At 46.9% G+C, this 21,178-nt stretch overlaps 1 protein-coding gene across 3 annotated transcripts in view; it reads right to left on the reverse strand.

Moving 5' to 3' along the window:
- PXYLP1 (2-phosphoxylose phosphatase 1) overlaps positions 1-18,014 on the reverse strand; it is a 68,179-nt gene extending 50,165 nt beyond the window's left edge. Inside the window, exon 1 of one of the 3 annotated variants that reach the window (XM_036219010.1) lies at positions 16,601-16,736. The gene's annotated coding sequence lies outside the window, so the exon portion shown is untranslated. Of the gene's footprint in view, positions 1-16,600; positions 16,737-17,326; positions 17,766-17,915 lie in introns of those variants that run through there. The other 2 variants (XM_016141900.2, XM_036219011.1) reach the window with 2 other exon arrangements.
- Between the last annotated feature and the right edge of the window lie 3,164 nt (positions 18,015-21,178).

Consider the following 21,178-nt stretch of genomic DNA (forward strand, 5'->3'; position numbering starts at 1 on the left):
GTTGCATTATTAGTTGGGTGTTACAGGATGTCAGTGATAGGAATGTCACAGCAGTAGTTGTAGATTTGTTTTGTGTTGTGAACTCTGTCGGTTACTGAAGATTGGCTCTGCCCTCCAACTTATGATGACTACAGACTGACGTATCACTGAACCTGTTATAACTGATTCAATCAGGGTGAAGCGCTACGTTACTTCTCAAGGTGAACATACCTGAAAGACTTCTTTTGCAAGAAAAAGAAACCATTCTAACAGATTAATTTAAAAGTGTAATGCAAAATCTTATTCTTCCAAGAACTGTCTTATCCCCAGAGTTATAATTGACATATAACATATTTGTTCCAGACGCACGACATAAACGATCTGATATTTGTATGTCACATAATGACCACAAGCTAAAGTTAACATCTGTCACCATACGTAGTTATATAATTTGTTTCTCTTGTGATGAGAAATGAAGATCTCGGCAACTTTCAAATATATAATACAGTATTATTAATCATAGTCACCATGTTGTGCACCACATCCCCGTGACTTAGTTATTTTATAAGTGGAAGTTTGTATGTTTTGACTCCCTTCACCCATTTCACCCATCCTCACCCTCTGCCTCTGGCAACCACTAATCTGTTCGCTGTACCTATGAATTCAGCTTTGTTCATTTAGAGTCCACATAAAAGTGAGCTTATAGGACTATGGTCTAATAGGACTATGGTCTAATAATCTTCCCAGTACAAGTGCTCATCAGAACTCTGTCCCTTTATTAGTTTCCTACAATGTTCTTAGGATGACGATCAAACCCTGCCCATGGCCTACGAGGCCCCACTGTCAGTCCAATCTCACCTCAAGCTCCCACACTATAGCCACCCCGTCCCGCCATCTGGCCACCTCTCACACCCACAAAAGAGCCTTGCTCCCTGGGGACTTGGGGCCTGTGTCCATGCCTCTGACAACCCAATTAGGAGGGGGTCAGATGGGTAGGTAGGTACCTGGAATGCCAGTCCGCAAGAGGCATGAACCCCCTAAAAGAAAGAAACTGATGAAGAACTAAACCTCTCTGAAGCTGCTTGGGGGCAGGGAGGTAGGTGAGACCCCAAGGGGCGGGCAGGAGCCAGGACACAAGGCCATATACAGCCTTGTTGGGAGGACTCTGGTGGTGAGGGAGGTAGGTAAGTTTGAAGCCAAGGCTGAGACGCTCAGGAGAGCAGAGTGTGGTGGTTTTAAAGCACGTTCACAAACTGTTTATATCTCCTATTAAGAGGAGGTTCTCGCTGCCCTGAGCAGACTTAGAGACTACGTTGATGAGTAGAACAGGATTGAAATGATACTGTGTGACCTCCAAGGCCAGTCAGAAAGGTCCATGCAGATTCTACCTGGCTCATTTTCTCTTGAGCCACTTGCTTTGGAGCCCAAAAGCCACTTTGCTGGAGAGACCACATCAGAGGCCACAGAGAGACAGGGATGCCCAAGCAGCACCAACTGTTTGAGTCTTCCCAGCCTGGGTACCAGACATGTGAGTGAAGGGGACATTTGGACAGTTCCGGACCAGCTGCTGCCTGTGAGAGACACCTGCGTGAGAAACACCAGCTGGGTCCAGTCCACTTTCGGACCACGAAGATAACAGTAAAATGGTGGCTGTTTTAAGCCACCGAAGGGAACCGGGGTTTTGCCATCCTAAAGCTGCCTTTTCGTGATACTGAGTTTAAGCTGTTTGTTAAGACACAAGATGCAGAAAGAAACTTTGTCCCTCCCCCCTCCTTTCCTGCTAAGAGGTTCAGACAGAAAAACATGCTTCAGATGTTGCCTCATTTGAATTAAGTATGGTTAATACGGGGGCTTCGGGCAGGGGCCTGTTAGCCAGATACCTTCTGTGTCCAGTCGCTTCTGAGCTGCCGAGCAAAAACTCTCATGCCACGTGTGTTCTGTTGTTCCTCAACTACCTTGTCCTCACTTATGAAATCAAATACCCTCCCCTTTCTCTTTGGTCCAAAAATGCTGCCTGTCTTTGGAATTTTCATGCTTATGTGAATTCCCTATGTGCATGTATTAAAATTTGATTTTTTTCCTGTTAACCTATCTCCATTAATTTGATTACTAGCCCAGCTAGAAAAACTTCGAAGGTGGGAGGAAAAGCAGTAATTATTTTTTTAGCCCCTGTACCGCCAAGTTTGGGGATGATTTGTCATGCAGCAATAGTGAGCTCCATGGCACTAGGAACTTTGTCAGTCTTGCGCCCTACTTTTGTATCCCCAGTGCCAAGAACAGTGCCTGGCCTAGAGCAGGCGCTCAATCAATATTTTGGGGATGACTGAACGAATGGGTGGATGAATGAACAGAGGAGAGGCTCGCTCACTACAGCCCCTGGCAACCCATCCTCTCTGCCTGCCTCCAGCCAACATGTTGCCCTCTCCCGTCCTTCCACCTTTCCCTCCTTTCTGACTCCTGATCGGCCCTTGGATCTCAGCTCAAAGACCACTTTCTCAGGGAAGCTGCCCTTGAACTCCCATCTAGGTTGGCATCCTGCCTGACACTCTCAAGTATTTCTCCTTCATGCCACTTCCCAGGACTATTGCTACACAATTAAATAATCACATTGAAATTCCTGGCTGGCTGGCTATCTCCTGCCATTAATCATAAGCCACCTGACAGCAGGATGTCGTCAGTCTGTTCCCAAACGTTGTCTCCAGAGCTGGACAAAGCCTGGCACAGAGCTGGCTGGCTATGTCAGAACATTTCTGGAGACTGGCGACAAAGAGTTCAGCTGTTTTCACTCACAATTCTGACACCAAATGTGTGGGTTCTTTTCCTCATACCAAGCAAATTTCCAACTGGACACTAGCTGCATGTCCTACAATTCAATTCACTGGTTCCTTCGGTGATGACCCCGAGTTAGGATTAGATTACACAGGTTTATGTGCTCAGTCTCAAAGACCGGCTCTACTTCAGATGCCAGTTGCAAGTATTAGGTCCTCAGGTTACCCACTTCTGTGTAGACTTGGCTACAAAGATGGGAAGGGGGAGTTTCCACAACCTTCACCCCTTCAGGTTTGATAATTTGCTAGAAGAACTTACAAAACTCTGGAAAACATGTAATTTACTATTACTGTAGAATTATTATAAAGGATACAACTCAGAAACAGCCCATTGAAAGAAATGCTAGGGCAAGGTATGGCACGAAGGCAGGGCTTGCATGCTCTCTGAGCATACTACTTCCTCCCTCCTGGCACCTCATTGTATTCACAGACCTGAAAGCCCTCTAAGCCCTTCCATTTAGTATTTTCTATAGAGGTTTCACCATGTAGGTATGATTGATTAAATCACTGGCCACTGGTAACTGAATTCAACCTCCAGCCCCTCTCCCCTCCCTGGAGATCAGGGACTGGGGCTGAAAGTCCCAACTATTTAATCATGCAACCAACTCTCATCCTAAAGCTGTTTAAGGGTCCCCAGCCACCAGTCATCCCAACAGTGCATAAAGGACACTCTCAGCACTATGGAGATTCCAAAGGTGTCTGGAGTTGTGTGCCAGGAACTGGGGACAATGACCAAATATTTATTTTATATGAAACCACAACAGCCAATCCCATTATTAGAAGGTGCTAATTTTAGAGTTCTCATTAATATTGAGCTATTATCCTCACCACACAGACCCAGAGAACCCAAGAGGTTGAGTGTCTTCTTCAGGTTTACATAGCAGTAAGAGGAAGACCAAGAATCCGAAGCCTGCTCTTCTGACTTGCCAGTTCAAGGCTATTTTTAACACACCACATTGCCTCCTGGATGTTTTCACTGCTGTTAAATGCCCTGGAATCATCATAATCCCTCCAACCAATGACAAACGAAGCCATGCACTTTTCATAATGAAGCACGTGAAAAAAGTGAAGCTTCTTTATTTAACATATAGCCTTCAGTGTCTGTGTGTAACCAAGAGCTCATGGTGAATATTTTAGGCACCTCCCCGCTAAATCCCTAAGGGATGAGCCCCTGAGCAAACATCTAATGCAGGTTTTAATTTGACTCCCGTTTCCTGAACAGACCTTGTGCCAATTCGCTGCGGACTGTGCTCCTTCTGCTTTCCTTTCTTTTCTATTACTTGTCATTCCCAGGGTCTTCGGAGATTAGGACATACATAAACTAAAAGAACACGCCAAGAGATTGCAGTAAGACGGCGCTCCTGAACAATGCAATGACCAGAAAAAGAAAATGTGAAAATTTTAATGTAAAAAAAGGAAAAAAAGATACAGAACCACGCACTACATGATTCCAAATTTTTAAAAAAGTATCTATGTATGTGCCTGGAAAACTAGGAGGAAAAGATATATACAAATTTAAAAATGACAAGGCATTTCTCACCCTTCAGACTGGCAAAAAATGAAAAGATCATCTCTAGTGAATGTTAGTCTCAATGAGAATGAATTCTTTCACGAACTGTTGGTGAGAGGGGTGTCGGGGGAGGAGAAAGCTCCCCTCTTTTTTTCTCATAGTCCTTCTGGCTGGTCTAATAATCAAATTGACGTGAGACAGATTAACAGGAGAAAATAATCAAATTTAATTATATATGTACATGCATGGGTTCTGTAAGAATGTGGGACCCCAGGACAAATCGGCAGGTAGTGGCTTTGACTTCACAGGGGAGTTGTACAAATCACAGGTAGATGAGAAAGAGCAAACATCTGGTGAACTGAGTTCTTGCTGGGCCATCTAGAAACAATGGGACCCAGAGGGGAGTCTAATAAAACAGACTTTGCTAGGTTCCTTTCTGCTGGCCACACTTTATTCACATTATGCTAAGGTGATAGTTCCTATCCTTTAAGCAGGTTTTTCAATCTGAATTTCTTTAGGCAGGTAAAGGGTAAGTATAAAGCTCTTCTTGAGTTTGTTGGACTTTGTCTTCAGCTGGAAATAAATCTGCATGCTAGGGTAGCATATTCTGGGGACACTCATTCTGAACCCCTTAGTTTCTTAAAAGTAACCAGCTTAAAATAATTGATATCCCCCAAAAAAGGAAGTTTTGGACTGGCAAACTCTGCTTGCCCTCAGGGTTAACTGGAACAGAGTTTGTAAAGAATCAGTGGTTTCGTTAAAACGATAAACACAAGAATTCACATTCTGGGTAGTCTCAAAAACTGCATATGCATTTGTACAAAGCAGAAATAGGAATAATAATAAAAATGTGAAAACAGCTGAAATGTTTATCCATAGGGAAATGGTTGGAAAATTAGTTTGTCCGTATAGTGGAACATGATTCTGTCTTAAAAAAGAAAGGGGTGGACTCTAGTGTGTGCGAGGGCAAAGCTCCAGGAGCTACTGCCAAGTTAAAAATGCATGAGAGTGAGGAAGAGTGTGCAAGCGGCAGAATAGGTATAGTATAAGCTCATGTAGGTAAAAACATACATTTGTACATCATGATATGCAAGTGAAAATTTTAAGGAAACACAGAAACTTACAGAACAAGGTCTGGAAGGACCCCTCAAATCAATGGTGGTTGTCTCTATTGTGGACTTTTCAATATTTTACTCATATACTTAATGCTTGGTTTTTACATGTTGTGTACAAATAATAACAACAACAAAAAAAAGATTCGTAATTACAGAAGAAAATGTTATATTGCTAAGTCAAAAAAGCAAGTGATAATACAGCATGTACAGTTTGAGCTCAATTATGTTATAAAGAAGATGCGCAACGAAATTGGACGGGTGAGTGTATACGCTTTAGAATTTTGAACCTATTGCCTTTTCTTAAGATGAGTTAAAAAAGAAAACCATTGAAAAGAGAAAATATATCCTTAATGTTATGTGTGGTTATGGCTGGAATTATAAGTAATTTTAATTTTCTTTAATACAAATTACAAGATGTAAGGCTGGCTTACAACTCTTTAAGCTGGTAGTGAGATCCTAGAAGACTTCTTGTTTATAGTTTTCCGCATTTTCCAAATTTTATTAAACAAACGTGTTATTTTTACAATCAGAAAAAAAAAAAGCAAGCTGTACAACTTATTTAAATAAGTCTGAAGAAATGTAGTTAAATAAGAAGTTACCAGGAAGGTACATAGTAAATTATAGAGATTAAAGGTTTCGAAAGGGTACCTCCTTTCAAAACAACGCAACACGGAAACTTCTGTGTAAGAAATAAAAGCAGTTTACTGGGACAACCCAAGGTTCCAGGAACCCCATTAGGAAATGCACTGTTTAGTCAGATTGAGGATGCAGGGGATGGGGGTGGGGCTCTTTGTGCAATGTCTCTCAGAGAGGGCCTCAGACATTTTTTTTTAAGGCTCTTCAAGGAGGTGGACAGAGTTACAAAGCCCTGGCAGAAGCCCACCCTCCATGGACTGTTGACAGCTGGCTTTATGCAGCAACTCATCAGTGATCAGGATGGAGAATGGATGGGGCCAGACTAGGTTCCCCGAAGGAGTAGAACAACACCAAAGGTTCCTTACCACATCACTGTCCGAGCTACTGATGGACACACTCGTGCACATTCATCTTCCCCTCGAATTATAGCCAGGCAGTGGCAGCAAGCAGACAGACAAGCTTCTGGGTTTTGACACAAGAGGGCTTGCTTGCAGTTCATGGTTACACAACTGACAGGTTTAGCCAAGGCTGTCCTACATTTTTGGTCAGAGTGGCAGGCAGTGGGCCTTCCCACAGTGCTATCCAAGAAATAACCCACATTCCAAGGGCAACGGGGTTGGGGACCCCAAGTCACAGTGCGTGGTACCCCCCTGAGACTGAGATCCAGGCCTTTTACTCTGCCACTCACCAGCTGTGGCACCTCAGATAAGTTACTTAATCTCTAGGAGCTGCAGTTTTCCCACCAATAAATGGTGATTCAATTATTCACACGAGAAATTTACTGAACACCTGCTATATGCCAAGTACGATCACAGAAACTGGAGATCAGTAGTAACCAAATCATTTCAAAATTCTAACCTTCAGGGAGCATAATTATATTGTAGTGGAGTATGAAATTACCCACTTCGTGGGGTTGTGGAAGGGATTAGAGGAGATATTGACTGGAAAGGCTACTTAGGGTAGCACCGATTTTGCACCTAATTCCAACATGTGTGGTTTTTATTTCTCTCCCTCCCCACAACACACACACACTTCAAGCAATTCTCTGACACTCTAGCAATTACGCTGGGTGTCCTACCATTCAACTTAATTCTGACACTATCTAACTGGAGATCTTACAGGTGGAAGGGCTCAGTTCCACAAGACTATACCTACCACCTCACCACTTCAGATGCTAATCACAAACCCAGGTTGTCCCCTGTACTTCTGACCAACTGACTATAGATTAGAGGTTTCAACAATCCTTCTTTTGGTTCGATTAATTTGCTAGAGTGGCTCACAAAACTCATCAACCTTTTACTCACTAGATTTTTGATTTATTATAAAAGGTTATAACTCAGGAATAGCCAGATGGAAGAGATCATAGGGCAAGGTATATGGGAAAGGTTGCATAGCTTTCATGCTCCAAGGCCACCACTCTGTCCAAACCTCCACATGTCCTTTTGGGTTTTTATAGAGGATTCATTATATAGGAATGATTGATTAAATTATTGGCCATTGGTGATTAAACTCAAGCCCCCTGCCCCTCTTCCCTCCCAGGAGATCTGGGGGTGGGACTGAAAGTTCCAACCAGCCCCATCCTTAGGTTATTTGGGTATTTTCCTAAAGTCACCTCATTAATAAAACAAAAAACAGCATTATTGTCCTCATCACAGAAAATTCCAAGGGTTTTTTTAGGAGCTCCATGCCAGAAATAGAGACAAAGAACAAATATATCTTTCTTATCATAAATCACGATATCATAGGTAGTTACAATCCTCCCCCTCATTTAATTATTTATACACATTCCCTATAGCCCTTACACGAAGAAGACACCCAGCAAGCAACACAGGACTGGCCTGAGTTTCCATCTATGGTTGAGACTTCCCTACTTGGAAACAAAGTGCCCTGCAATCAGCACTGGGCTTAGCCTAGCATGAAGGCTCCTCTCTCTGCATCCTCCCCCACCCACCAATTCCACCCTAATAAACAGGGCAGGGAAGGGAGAGTGGAGGAAACCACCCTTGTGGCCATTTATCACAATAAAGGCAGCTGACAGCTCTTCAATACCCAGCCTCAGCCCTCATTTCCTTGGGGAGAGGAAGAGCAAGACTCTGCGGTCTGCTGAGCGCAGGTCCCTTCCTCAGGCAGTGTGGACAATAGTCCCTTGCCTGAGGTAAACCCCTGATGGACTGCACTGAAGCACCCAGTGGGCCCCAAAGAGATGACCAGACCCCTCCGATCAGGCCAGCCCACGGCAAGGCAAGCCCTCACCTGGTGGATTTCAGCATTAAGTGTTGATTTCAATGTGCTCACAGGGTGGGTAATAGGCATAACCAGGACATATTCTGAGCCTTGGGGTCAGAACTATGGGTATGAAAAGAGAAAAATAAATTGTGAGCCAACTTTAAAGCTCATATTTGGGGCTCCGAGAAAGTGCTCCAACAAAAATCTTGCTGGCACATACCTCGATACGTGATGACAGTTTCGGTGTTCCTCACCAACTACATGCTGGTGTCCTGAAGCCAGCCCCGACTTTCACAGCCTGAGTAATGCCTGGGCGAAGAACCAGGTAAGAATCGGAGACAGAGGGATGGGGCAAGAGTGGTGATGGCACACGCAGTGGGGCCTGTTTCCTATGTGGCCTCCGACAGCAAACCCTGCGGAGCTCAGTCTGTGACGGCGGCCAAGCCCTCCTCAAAATCCTGTGCAGTCTCATCTCCTCTGAGCTCCCTTGTGGCTGGAACCTTATCTGCCTTGCTCACGGTGTTAAATGAGTGAATGAGCACACCAATCCAGGCCGACCTCAGGACGCCGAACCACTCGCCGCTCCCCCTGAAACCCTGCGTGCCCCTTTACCTAACTCGGTGTCTGCGCCCACTTCACTCTCTTAGCCCAGATGTCTTCTTGATCTGGTTAAGTCTGTTCATCCTTAAACTCAACTCAAATGCCACCTCACCCAAGGCTGGGTGAGGCCCCCCCGCAACGTTGGGCAACCACAGCCCTCCCACAATAGTCATCAACATCACAGGCTTGTGCCAGTTTCCTTGCCTGCCTCCCCCAGGGCTGGGTGGACACGGAACTGAATAAGGAAGAGGTACTCAGTAGGTGCGTGTGGGAAAGAAAGGAGGAAGGAAAGGAAGAGAATGCTGTCACCTAAAACAAACTGAACAAGAACGAAGTGCTAAAACCCAATATATCCATGAATGGATCATTCATCAATATTTACGGAGAAAATATAGTAGAAAGTGGTTGCAAAAACATTTCTCAGTGAATTTAGGCGGGAAGCAGAGGTTACTCTTTGCTGTGTCTTCTCCTCTCTTCCCCTCTGGATGTGGGCTGGGTTGGGGCTGAAGAGGAAGAGAAACTCGAAGGCTGAGTAAGTGGGGGCACTTGAAAGGCTCATAGGTAAGGTGCTCTCACAGGCTCAGAGCTCTCATAGGTTCCTCTGGCCATACGGAGCTGAAGGCCATTTCTTCTGTGGTAACCTCTAACTGCTGAGGGAGATCACTTAGGACTCGTTCTCACAAAGATGTTAAGAACATGCCCTGGATCAAGAAGCAGGCATAATGAAGACCTTCTACTGTCCCGCTGACCCAGTTCCCAAAGGTGGGAACCGAAGCAGGGACTGAAGACAAATGATTTGGAATAAAGACAATTTTTGGCTGAAGCTTTCTTATCATAGTTTTTCCTTCTAAGACAGATACCACCAGTTGCCCCTCAATATTCATTCTTTCTTCCTGGCTAAGAGAATCATGATTTTGGGGAGGGGAGGACAGTATGGCAGAGGTTGTCATGTAATCATGAAACCCATATCCTCTTCCTCTTAGGCATAGGGTTTGACCACCTTTCCTAGCCTTCCTTGCAGGAGGTGTGACCATGTGACTGAGCCCTGGCCAGCAGAATGTCAGTGGACATAATTCACCACTTCCAAGCCTAATCCATAAAATCTTCCCCCACACTGTCCTCCATGCTCCTACCTCTCGTGCTGATTGATGCAAACAAGCATGGTAGCCTTAAAAGCCTGGGTCCCTGAATCACCTACTGGAGGAGAGTGCCTCCACTGATAAGAAACAACCATTTTGGACTTTGTATGAGTTCTATCATATTTCAGCTATTAAATATATTTGTTTTGTTTTGTTTTTCAGCAGTGAGCCCACCTAACTATTCTATGCAGAAATGTGCCTTGCTAAATACTCACATGGCTCTTTTAACTGGGAGCGATCATGTGACACACTTCAAGCCATGAAATGTCAGGGGAAGTCTGCTTGGTGATTTGAGGAAAATGTCTGTTTTTCTGATAAAAGGTACCAGTATGGCTGGCAACTCCTTCCTGCAGCAGCCCTTTTTGCCATCTTGAAGGAAAGGCCAAGAAAATAACAGAAGTGTCAGTCCAGACAGACATCAGCTGTTGAAACCAATGCCAGCAACCACCTACCTTCAGACATCTTGCTGTATGAGAAAAATAAACCATTATTTACTTAAGCCACTAAGATAGGGCTCATCGTTACTTGAAACCAAACACAATCCTAACTGCTTCGCAACTACTCATTCATTCATTCACCCAACTTTCATTAAGGCCTATTTCATGCCTGTCCTTGTGTTCAGGGCTGGAAATTTAGAGATCAAAGGAGTGTGGCCCCTGCCCCCCAGGAGCTCCCAGTCAAGCTGGGGAGACAGGCCCATGAGTGGACAAACCTAATGCAGTGGGAACTGGGTGCTGTGATGACACATGATGCCCCAGGGGAGTGTGAGCATTGGGTGGTAGGCAGGCAGAGGCAAGGAGTTCCCAACTCCCTTTCTGGCATTCTGCGCACAGAGCAAATACTCCTCAAGCTAAAAAAGCAAGTAAAAAGAATGTGCTGTGCTCGGCCAAGCCAACTGCAATTACTTACTGTACGTTGAATTGTTCAACACCATCAATTAATGCAGCTGTTTCAAGATAATCAACAGTCATTCGCACAAGATGCACAAGAGGAGAAAATTAAAATTCGTATGCCGTTAACTTGGAAATGCTGGAAATTATGTGAACTGAGGATGAGGCAGCCTTGCTTAGATCTTCTTGCCTACTGACGTCAGCCATTGCCTAAAATATAATTTCTTTCTCGAAGACACAGTAATTTTTCACCTTGAAGACAGCAACACACACACACACACACACACACACACACACAACAAACAAAACAAAACAAAAACAACTGTCCATGCCATGACCTTTGACCAAAATGCCCAAGCTTTGATGCTGCAGGTCTGGATTTTCATTAGGAACTGTGATGGAGACAAACTGGCGACAAGAGATGACCCATCTGGGAAATCATGAGGCAACCATGACCAGAGAAGTCAGAGCACCGGCGGGAACCATTTGGAAAGCAGAGAAAAGGTAAAAAAAAAAAAAAAAAATGAATGGCATTATTTGCCATTTCTTTATTTTCTAAGTGTGAGGCAAGTATTAAAAAAAAAAAAAAAAGACAAAGCCTCACTGATTTCAAATTCCAGGAGTTTAAAAATGAATGAAAATAAACAGGCTCCCCATTGGGAGAATAGATTATCAGGTTTCCAGTCTGACTGCTGACTTATTAGTATGAAGTACTCCAGAGCAGAGCAGAGGGTATACCAATCACTCACAAAGAAGAGAAGTGCTCAGGTTCCTGAGGCAGCCATCACAGAGGGCTCTCTTGTCCTCAGCCCATCACTGGAGGCCCTGCACCAGCTCGCTGATGGCAGGGGACAGTTGGGCAGGCTGCCGTGAGGGAGTTTCTTGTAGGACACACAGAGCAAGTAACGGTGAGATCTGAGGAGGAAGGCCCTCCCTTTCTGGGACCGATTATTAAATTCAAGCCTATCAACACAGTTTCCAAGAGACCTTCGAATCCAGGAGGTTCCGGCTTTGGCAGATACAGGAAGTATGGTATTCTGGGCTTTTGCCTCGGGTCCCCTACCCACCCTCAGGAGCAGCTATGCCATTCTTCCCTCAGAGCATTGGGTCTCTGATGGTCTCATGGGCTTCTGTGGCTGAAGAGCCAGTCCAAAACAGAGGCTGGGGCAATAAACTGTCGACCAGGACCAAGAACAGTGCTGGCAAAGCAGTGAGTAAATATTGAGTTTATGGTCTCTTATCAAACTTCCCTCTAACAACCTTAGGCCAAGAGTGATGGTTAAAACATTAACAGCCAGCACATGACAGACACAGACCAATTAAATGAGTATCTGTTTTAAATAGCTGGCAAGGCCATGCCATACCAGCGTGTACCAGCGAAAGATCGTCCTTCCGCTTTTACAGGCCATGCCCTAGCCTCTCATGGCCATGACAGGTGGCCAAGAGCCAGGTGAGGACCTGAGAAATGGCTGCACTACCATTCATGTCCTTTGCTATAAACTTAAGTATAATGTCCTCTGTTCCATGAAGACAGAGACTATATGTGTCTTATCCATTCTCCTATATTTATCATCTCGATGCAATTGGTTGGCACCGAAAATGCATTTTTTAAGGAATGAATAAACAGTAATAATAGCTAACATTTTTAAAGCAGGTACCACGTGCAAGGCACTACTCTAAGTCCCTGTCATGTATGATCTCATTTCGGCTTCACAAGAAAACCATGGGTAGGCAAAATTATCATCATCCTAATTTTACAAATGAGAAAAGTGAGGCACAGAGAGGTTAAGTAACTTGCCCAAGGATACAAAACTAGTAATGGTAGACCCAGGATTCAAAGCCAGGCTGGCTTCAGAGTCTACACTCGTAACCACTGCACCTTGTGCTGAATACACAACCAAACTCAGTACTCTAGTATGAGGTCGTCATCAACAGAGAACCTCTGACATCCACAAACATTGCTAAGTATACACTATTTCTGTTTGTTGGGCTTTTAATGAAAATCAATACCTCAGCAGAAGACCACCTACCGTTTTCAAATAATTATGTGACCACATTTGTTTATCAGGCAACTGTGGCAGGAATATCTATGTTTACATGGTATTTTCTGCTCAAGATATCTGAATTCTAGAGGAAGCCTTTTAAACCCCCTGTGGTCCTGTTTCCCCATCTCTAAGAAGATCCCAGAATTGCTGAAAGGACTGAACAAGATTAAGAATATAGAATATATTGCCTATTTATCTGACAAGGTACTGTATAAGCATAATGTGTGATCACAGCAATTAGTATATTTCAGCATAAAGAGTCAAAATTTCTACAATCATCAATCTATACTCGTCAATTCTATACCTGCCTATACGTCTATGGAAGTTTCTATTTCTCTCTCCACGTTTTAGCAACAAGGTTTAAAGCTTAATCATTTATTTCTGTAAAACTGTGTCCCTCCATTATGATTTCTGAGCTTCCAGACATTCCTACTATAACTTCAGTAACTTTTCTCTACACCTTAATCCAACTGCTTTGTTCACTTTAGAAGGATAAAGTTAACAAGGCAGTAAAGGTTTTATTCCAACTTCAGATTCTCCTATATTAGCTGATAACAAAATCAGCAAGCAAGGACTTCATTTTATTTTATAATTAAAAAGCTCAAAATGATATTGCTGTAGCTTTGAAGGCCTGATTTTGGGTTTGGATCCAAGAATGACGTAGGTCTAGGAACGTCAGCTGTGGTTTTTTTGGCTGGAAAGACACGTGACTCCGTTTAATTGAGGGGGAGGACAAATAGTATTCACACTATTTGTAAATTTGCTATTTCTAACCACACATAAGAGTGGAGAGGAGGGGAGTATCAAAACTAGGTGCAGTAATTCTCAACTTAGTCTGTTTTTTAAAGCTCTGGTTTCTATACTATTGATTATAGCTCTCTCTAAGGAAGTCAGTTATACACAGAGGCACAGAGAGTGGTAAGCACATGATAAAAGGATGCCTAGTATTATAGAAACATGAAATGCATAAGCTGCAAAAATGTGCAAACAAACAGAATTTTCAGGTTCCTACAGTTGCTACCATAAGATATTTGAGTTACACAAACTCTCCCCTACCCCAGAGTAGCAGCACAGAGGTGGCTACATCAATGTGTTTAGTACAGATGGATGGGGCTGGGGAAGGAGAGAAAGGGAGAGAGAGACAGAGGGATGCATGGATGACCCAGCCAAGAGGAAACAGGTTAAGGTGGCCTCCTGTTTGCAAGAACTACCCCACAAGACTCCTCTAAGTTCTTTTCTCAGTGCCTTTTTAATCATTAACTTCCTTCAAGCTCTGGAGGAAGCTGACTGGCCTGTTCCTTTCCAAAAGGCAGTGGCTTCCCTAAGCAAGGCCAAGCATTCAGAGCAGCCTTCTGGTTCTGGGGTTTGAGACTAGCAGGCCAGAGACTGTGGCTCAGTTAGGCCCCCTTGGCCTTCCTGTCTTTTGGACTCTGAGCAGACCCTGCAATAAGTTCCTGGTTCACAGATGCCTCCTCATGGTTGCTTTGCAGAATCTCCAGTTTGAGGGGTTTCTGCAGGCCCTAATCCATCTGCAAAGCTGCCCAACAAGTTCGAGAAGGGGCCCTGGGAGGCTGCTTCTGTCAAAACGCCCACCACCCTCCCAAAAAGGAGCTGGTGCCTTTTCTTCACCAAGTGCAGGTGTGCAGACCCTCCTAGCTGCTTCTCCCTTTGCCACTCCCCTGGACTCTCCTGTCGGTGTCTCAGGTGAGAAGTGGCTTCCCCAGACGAAGATTGCTCAAGACACCATTTCCGAAGGAGCTCAACCTTCATTCAAAAACTTAAAGTGGCTCAGCTCTCCCACCTTGCTAAACTCAGCTCTCAGCTGGCCTTCAAAGCCTTCTAGAAAGCAGAATGGTGAGCCCAGCAAACCTTATTTCAGGTTCCTCCAGGGCCATTTTTCCTCAGTGCCCCTACACCAGAATGTGGACATGGATCCCGATCCAACAACCAAGAACTTTGTGCCAGGATTAAAGATTTTCCCTCTGAATTTTTAGGACCTTGGATATTCTCCCATCTTTGCCACCCGCCTCCAGATAGCAGTCAGTCTCAGTCCCTACCTTCCTTTCGTCCTCCCTCCCACCCTTTCTCTCTCACTCAAAAACAGCAGGCATTAATTAAACCTCTTCTAGAAAATAGATTTCACTAGCTGCAGGAATTCTTAGTAAGAGCCAGACCTGGAGACAGAGACAGTCTGGGTAAGAAAGATAAGCCCGTTACAGCCGTGAACCTGTGGGCAGTGCAGGTTCCCACATCCAAGTAACATTCTGAATTACAGCTTTCCCAGATTCTTGAAAAACAAAAAAAGGGGCACAAATGCTCCCACCCCCTCAGCCTTTGGCTGTATTCTCCAGGGCTGACCTTTGACAGAGGCAGAAGAACAGGACTTTGCTCCGTCTGCCAGTGGATCACAGCTACCTCCAACAGAAACACCATCCAAAAACACCTTCCTTCCCTCAACAGAGCTGCAAAATACATTGCCAGAAGTGTGCAAGGGGAGCTCCCAGCTCTGCATGGGAAGCAGCTCTTTGGGGTGGGGTCCACTGGAGCAAAGTGCCCCTACACCAGAATGTGGACATGGGTCCCGATCCGACAACCAATCTGAAGCAGCCAGTGGGCTCTGCCAGTGGTACCTGGTCTCCCTGAATGCCTCCTCCGTCATGGGAAGGGATGAGGGATGCTGAAGGGAGCTGTGGCCATAGCTCAGGGCCCTGTTAAGCTGTAGAGGTTTCAAACAGCCTCAGCTCCCAGAGAGCCCATCACCCTCTCACCCCAATTCTGGGATAAGAACAACTGATCTCCTTCCTGAAAATTCTGGAACCTCCAGTGAGGTTAGAGACCCAGCTGTCAGAGCCTGACCCATAAATTGAGCTCTCTGCCCCAAATACACACAGAAATGAGCTTGTCTCTAGTGAGAGTACAGGAATATTTTTAAATTTGATGAATTTAAGGATAACATTTGAAAATGGTGCAGCACAATGGAAAAACACGGGTTGTGGACTCTGTCAGACTGGATTCAAGAGGGAGGTCCACTTTTTTTACTGGACAAACACTGAGAACCTGCCACTAAGAGGGTGCCAGGCTGGGTACTGGGGCCACAGAGATAGTTCCACCCCTCCTTCCTCAGTGGGGCATCTGACGGTCAACAACTCATCACAAAGCAAAGTGGTGAGGGCTGAGGAAATGCCCACAGGAATTTGTGGGCCCTCTGAGGGAGCCTTCTGAGCCCCACCATAACCTGGGGCTAATTACTTATTAATTCACTATTCAAGAGTGAATGAATATTGGCCTAATTACTATTCAAGCCAATCAAAAGAAAAAAAAGCTACTGATAACTGCAGTTTTACAAATACTCAGAGTGCTATGCTCCAGAGGCCAGGTGGTTTACCCTGTCCTTGGTACCCAAAAGTAGCCTCCCCACTCATCAGTGAGGGTGGGCTTGCCAAGAGCTAATCCCTAAAAGAGACAGCGCCTACGTGTCCTTTCTCTGCAAAAGGCAATTAATTTAACCCACAACTTAATGAAAGCCAGAAAGGAGAGGGCAGATTCATGCACTGGCTTTCAGGCTGTAACCATGCATCTCCACCTCTCTCCAGGGAACAGGAGGCTTGTCAGACCATCTGCGTTAAACTCACTTCCCACAGATGTCCAAACTGGGCACCGACACCTCTGAGGAGAAGTTGTTGCCAAGCCCCGTCTGCAGTCACGTCACATTTGTAAGGATGGACTGGGCATTGTATGCTCCACACTCGGGTTCATCCGAGGGCCTTCTGCAAAGAGCAACAAATGTCCCCGTGTTAAGAAGCCCTCTCGAGGTCCCTTTGGCCATTCACCTCACATTTCCCCCTACGCAGTGATCTGATTCTACATCTCTCCCGATTTTACTTTTTGAATGCTTACAAAGCTTCCTGCCTTTGCACGAAGAATCTGGCCACCCAGGCGGTAATAGCCTCACCCCCGCAAGGAGCCCCTTTGCTACAAGCTGACCGCCTAGCCGCAGTGGGAAAATATGGCTCCACATCCGCCTGCACCGCTAATCCTTTAACCATCCACAGGTACAACTTGAAAGACCACTGCAGCCACAAAGAAAGCAACCTGTTCTAAGCAGATGCGATGTTGTACGTGTAACAAAGCCGGCTTCTTTGAAAGATCGCGACATGTGCAAGTTCACAAGCAAAAGCAACGCCGTGGGGTCGGGACCACGCAGTCCTAACCTGAGCTTCCAGGTACGTCAGCCCGCGCACGAAGCTGCCCCAGCGTTGGGCCCCGCGACTCCTGCAGGCGCTGGGCGCAGGTAGCTGCGGGGAGGAGCCAGCCCCACCCCCAGAAAGGCTGCGAAAAAGTTGCAGCCACCTTCTTACCTGGAGACGAGAGGGTTAGGAACTGCCCGGGACGGGGGATCCCGGGAGCTCGAGTTGGGGCTGAAATCTCGTTGCAGGAGTGCGGGGGCCGAGCGGGAGCGGGTTGGAGGGGCGGGGACGCCGTGGAGGCAGGAGAGGCGCGGGGCTGGAGGTGGGGAAGCAGGAGACAGTGGGGGTGGGCTAGTCGCCTGCCAGGAGGTAGGGAGAGGGCTTGGGGAGAGGCCGGCGAAATCACAGGCAAGATTAGAGGGCGCTGGGGCTCGGAGAGCGGGCGGGGGCTGGGACAAGAGATTCGCGGGGGTTGGGGTGGCTTGGAGAGAGGGAGGGAGTCGAGGGGCTGGGGGCTGAGGAGGACGCGGGGGTGAAGGAGGGAGCTTAGTCGCGCGGTTCCGACCCCTGTTCGGAAGCTGACCCCAGCCTCCCCACCACTCTCCCACAGGAGACGCTGCCCGGTTGTTCGGGCCTCGGCGCGGCCAGAGGACCCCCACGGTCTCCTAACCCCTGGCCCTGGGACCCCCGTCCCCCTGTGGTCTCCGCGCCGCTCATCCCCAACGACTACCAGCCTGGGCCTGGCCCGCGCCGCTCTCACCGCCCATGGTCCCGGCCCGGCTCCGGCTCAGCTGCTGCGCGCGGGATTCGGCGTTAGCCGCCTGCTCCGCCCGGAGCGAGGGGAGGCGAGGACCGCGCGCACGGACAGCGGGACAGCGCAACAGCCCACAGCGCCCTCTGCTGACCTCGCCGCTCTCGGGGCTCGACCCGCCCCGCGCCAGGCGCCCTCGAGCTCCGCCCCGGAGGCGGTCCCGCCAGGGAGAAGGGCGCCCAAGGGGTTGCGGAGAGACGCTGCGGTCTGAGGAGGACGCTGGGTCTTGGAGGCCAAACGTCGCCCCCAGAGACGGACCAATCTTCAGAGCACCCAGCTGGCGAACGCTACCGTCAAGGGCACCCTGAGGGCACAGGGACCGCGGCCACATGGACGTTGGGCCGCTGCAAGCCTCATAACGCCCTGATTTGGGATTAGGGACTGAGCGGACGCACGCCTTGGCGGGCATACACAGACCCAGCCCGGGCCCGGGGCCCTAGTAGGGGTGCCTTTCGGCCGTGTGCCTGGCCCGGAGCAACCCTGATCCCCATGATGGGCAAGCGTGTTGGGAGTTCGCCACCAACTAGTACATGCTGCTGTGTGGACCCAAAGTGTCAGGATTTTCGCCACCGTGCCCCTCATCCCCTTTCACCCTTCTCTTCCGGCACCGACCACATCCGGCTCGGTATGGCAACTGGAGCCCTTGCTGTCGCTGCGTTTTGGGATGGTCTGCGGGATGGCCCTGGGGAGTTTGCAGTCTGCGAATCCTCTCTCCCCGCCCCCTCCAGGCCCCGCGGTTTCCTCCGAGCGAGTTACTGAAGAGCCACAGAGCACTTGACAGATTCCTGTAACTCGGTTAGGCATCTGAGAGTTGAAGTTAATTTAAGACCGAATTTGTGGGTCATTTCCTTCAGATGTTGGGTTCCACTTGGTGGCGATTCCTACATGATTTCTATGAGGGAGATGATCTGACCTACTGCTGTTGTCAGAGGTCTTTGGTATCAGTTCGAGGAGTAAAATGACTCCTATGTGCCCTAGTACAACTGGCCTTGTGCAAAATAGACACTCATCAGTGTTTACTATTTACCTTTGAGGCACACTTTCTAGAGGACCGAATCACTTGTCCTCTAATTTCACTCCTGTATTAATGGCTCCAAAATTCCTATATTACATCCAAATATTTTACCCATATTTCTACCTACTCTTTGGTTTTCCGCTTAGAACTTTCCATCTCAAATCAGCACTTCTTGCACCAAATTCTATCTTCTCAGGTCCCAACCCTATCTACCCTGTGGTCTCACCATTCCTGCAGCCACCTAGGATGCCTTCCTCACCTGAAGGTTCAATGTCCAGTCAGTGTTTGCTTCCAAACCCTCACAACCTGCCCTTCTCTCCTCGTTTTCCTGAGTCCACACTGACCTCAGCTTCTTCCTGCCCTGACTACTGATACAACCCCTCCCAGTCTATGAACCGTGTATCTCCTCGCACAAAATCTTTTCATTGTCCCCTTTAGCATCCCTCCCAGACATTTCCATCTGGCTCACAGTCCACCCCATTCCACTCAACACTTCTCCTTCCGTCAATGGGCTTCTCCTGATTGTCCTTTCACTAATTCCAAGTGGGATCTACCCCTCGGCTGGTATATTCCTCCCTCTTCCCAATATGGGTTACTCGGGGCATCTTCTGCTATAAATGACAAACAACCCAATTCACACTTGCTTAAATAAAGCAAGAATTGATCGATTGATGTAAATGAAAAACCCAGGGTAGATGTGCTTCAGGCTTGGATTTAGTTCCAGGGACTAAAGACTTCAGAGACTCTTCATCTCTCAGCTTTGCTTACTTGGGTGTGAGCTATACTCTCAGGTCCCATGTGAGACCCCAGCAGATCCAGGCTCATAACCTGGATCAAGCAGCAAGTCCAACAGAAAAACAGCTCCTTTGCCAACTATTCCCACAAGGCTTGGGCCCGATTTACATTGGCAGGACTGAGTCATCTGTCCGTCCTGCTTTCCCGGCCACTGTCACCCCATGGTAAGTTGTTCCCTCTCTCTCAGCTACCTTCTCATTCCCCACAGGGAACTTGTGGCTGCTCCAGGATCCCATCTCTGTCACTGGGGGACTAAAGGTGATTCAAGGGCACCATCTGGAACTGTTTCTCCACAAAATAATGCCACAATACCACTTCACTTTGCTGCAGCTCTCCTGTGTTGGCACAGGTCATGTGGGGCAGAGTTTCAAACAGGAAGTAGGGCACAGGCCCTTTCTGCTTTCAGCTTCCTCAACCAACCTGGGGTTTCTGACTTTGTGCCACACCTGTCTCTAGGTCAAGAACTGGCACAGAGGTGACCTCAGGCCCCTCAAGGAACCAGGCATCATCCTCTCCGAGACACATTCTCTCCAATCCCTTTGCTCACATTCTCTATTTCCTGAGGGCTTCTATGCCTCATTCCCTCTCCCCTGTGGACGTTGGGTACTGAGTGGGACCCACTCTGCCCTGCCCCTTGGGGCAATAACACCTCATGACTTAGCCATAAGAGAGGAAGGGGTTACAAGAAAAGAAAATGTTCCTACAGGGAAAACATATATGGGAAGCATCTCAAGACTATTATCCCCATGAAACCTCTTTCTTTTATGGTTGTTGAGGAGATAAGATGTTGACCTGAAGCAGCCGGTGGCCATCTGGCCAGCACCTGGGGAGACTGTGCCAGATTAGCTGACCCACAAAAAGCAGAGCCAAGAGATAGGCAGCTTTCTGTCATGCCTGAAACCAGGACCTGGCTTTTTCAATTACATGTCTAATAAATTTCCCGCTTTCCCCAAGCAAATTAGAATTGGTTTTTCTGTCACTTGCCAGCAAGAGAGTCAAGTACTCCAAGCCCATAGCACAGTGTCTGGCACCTTGGTTCCTGCAAAATAGTAACTATTATCATTATGCATCTGATAGAGGAGCAAGCATGCCCATCAATGACGGTAAAACCGAGCAGAAAGGGAAACGTGCAGTGCCTTTGGTTCATAACCGTGGTCTCCCCTTCTATTCCCCGCCTGCTCCTTTGTCCTTTCCACATACACATCTTGGCCCACAGGGAAACTCTCAACATTCATTGAAAGCTGAACCCACCCATCTTATAAAAATAGCCCTGGGCTCACCCAAATTATGCATATTTTGCTAGGCAGCTTTTGCTGTCATTTTACACAAGCAATCCTTGCCTAAACAGAGAGCAGCTAGGGAGCAGGTGCCCATCTTTAATTCAGTTTCAATGCATTGAGCA

This window comes from Rousettus aegyptiacus, unplaced genomic scaffold (assembly GCF_014176215.1).
Source record: "Rousettus aegyptiacus isolate mRouAeg1 unplaced genomic scaffold, mRouAeg1.p scaffold_m13_p_4, whole genome shotgun sequence".
In the NCBI taxonomy this organism is placed as follows: Eukaryota; Metazoa; Chordata; class Mammalia; order Chiroptera; family Pteropodidae; genus Rousettus; species Rousettus aegyptiacus.